Source organism: Petaurus breviceps, unplaced genomic scaffold (assembly GCF_028583685.1).
Source record: "Petaurus breviceps papuanus isolate PSGF00001 unplaced genomic scaffold, PetGlider_PUasm1.0 118, whole genome shotgun sequence".
Lineage (NCBI taxonomy): Eukaryota > Metazoa > Chordata > Mammalia > Diprotodontia > Petauridae > Petaurus > Petaurus breviceps.
In genome coordinates, this window is record NW_027185616.1 from 11667874 (window position 1) to 11670141 (window position 2268).

The window sequence follows — 2268 nt, forward strand, 5'->3', positions numbered from 1 at the left end:
GCAACCATGAACAGATAGCCCTTTAAGGCTAAAAGTCAGGAAAGGGAATTCAGGGAAGAGAAAATTTTTGGAGAGAAAAAGGTGAGTTAGAAGACAGAAGCTGGTGGAGAAGGAAGCAGGGTTGAATTGAAAGAAAGGGAGGGTTTGGGGTCAGAAGTAACTGTTTGGGCAAAGAAGAGGTGTTAGGAATAAGTTCAAGGGAGAAGAGAGGGAGGTATTTGAGGGAGAGACTAAGGTCAAATAGGAGAACTATAGTCATAGAATGTTAGAACTGGCCTTAGAGACCATCTCGTCTGATTTCCTGATTTTTGCCAATGAGGAAACAGGCCTCGGTAGATGAAGAGATTTACCCAAGGCCACATAAGTAACGTGGGACAGACTCAGGACTAGAACCCGGTCTCCTGAAACCCCATACAATGTTCTTTCCTCTAACTAAGAAGGAGAAATGAAAGAAAAGAATGAGGGAAAGAGGAGATATTTTGGAATTGGGAGTAGGAAAATCTGAAGAGAAACTAAAGACATGAACTGGTACCAGGAAGAGGTTCAGCAGGTTTCCCTTTGTATCCAGGGGATGTCAAGACACTATGGTGCTGTTCTTTTTGGGTCTGAACATTTGGTGGAAACCAGGCAAGATACCCGAGCAGCACTGAATCCCTTGGTGGCTGCTTCATTGCCAGCTAAAATGGGGGTGGGAAACCTGGGATAGAGTGGCCGATTTAAAGTTGAACATTTGGTAAATTTGAAAGACTTAAGACCTCTGATGGATGCAGTGATCAATCAAGACTTGAGGACCTATAATAAAGCATGCTACACACCTCCTGACAGAGAGGTGATGGCCTCAGGGTGCAGAATAAGACATCTATTTTTTTTTTAACACGGTCAATATGGAATTTATTTTACTTGACTATGCACATTTCCTACAAAAGTTTTTATTTTCTTTTTCCTTTTTAATGGGGATGGTTAGGAAGATGAGAAAATAAATGCTTTTCAATTGGAAAAGCAATTATAAAAATTGAGTCATTTGGAAACCACTGCTCCTCAATTTTTCCTTTTCTATTTTGCTCTCTCTGTCTGTCTGTCTGTCTGTCTGTCTTTCTCTCTGTCTCTCAAAACAGGGCCAAGCAAAACGATACAAGAGATCCATGTGTCTTCTAACATATCATTGGTCTGTGGAGGTGTTAAGCTTGAAAGCCAATTATGATGAACAAGTTTGGGAATTCCCACTGAGGAAAGTGTAGTCCAGAAGAGCTCTGGGAAAAGAATGAGTAACAGCACATAGGGCTTTCAGGGTTGTCAGGTAGGACACATGGAAAGGCTGTCTTCTTACCCACATACCCCTAGCATTGCAGCCACTTGGTGGATGGGGGAGGGGAATGGCAAGGAAGGAGGTGGAAGGGATGAAACAGGACTTGTTAACAAAAGGAGGTATGAAAACAACTTCTACTACTTGAGTAAAACAGAAGGAAATAAGCCTAAAGGAACACAGGTTGCACTTGGAAAACAAGACTGTCATTGAACACCAGTGACACATTGAAGGCACCACCCACGCTTAAGTCATTTTCAGTCCAAAGCAGTTGGAGTTCAGCAGCACGCTTAAGGTGAAGGGAAGTCAGAAACAGACAGTTAAGTGAGACTCGATTGTGTTCTTGGGAGAAGACAGCCTTTTCAAAGGTGGGAGGCACAAACCCGGGGTGGAGTGGTAGCTGCTCCCCTTGGCCCCCTCCTACAAACCTGTCCTTTGTTAATTGGTTTGTTTTTCATTAAGTGTCAAAGTCTTTCTTATTTTGGAGATTGTGAAAGGAAAAGGTAGATGTTTTTTCTTTGTAGTTTTATATAGAGATATTAAAAAAAAAAGGTTGAGTACTCTCTAAACCACTGTCCTCCCCGCCCAACAGTTCACCCTTTTACTTGAGTTGCAACAGTTTTTATGGATATCACAGGAAATAGTCTCTTTTTATTTTCCTTTTCATTAGCAATTGGTGGGTTCAGGGTCTGTTTATTTTTTGCTTCCAACAGTGATGATATGAAAGTATAGTAAGCGTGAGGGCTGGGGCTGAGTTCCTTTGCCCTGGGCTTGTCACAGGTACATGTGTCCTGATCATCAGTTATTAGGTTTGACCAACAATTCAGATCCTTGATATAAAACTCCTCGCCGAAACAATGCATTTTCATCATTTTCTCCTCTGCCCCACATGAGAGTGATCCTGCTCCTTCGCTCTCTCTCTCTCTCTCTCTCTCTCTCTCTCTCTCTCTCTCTCTCTCTCTCTC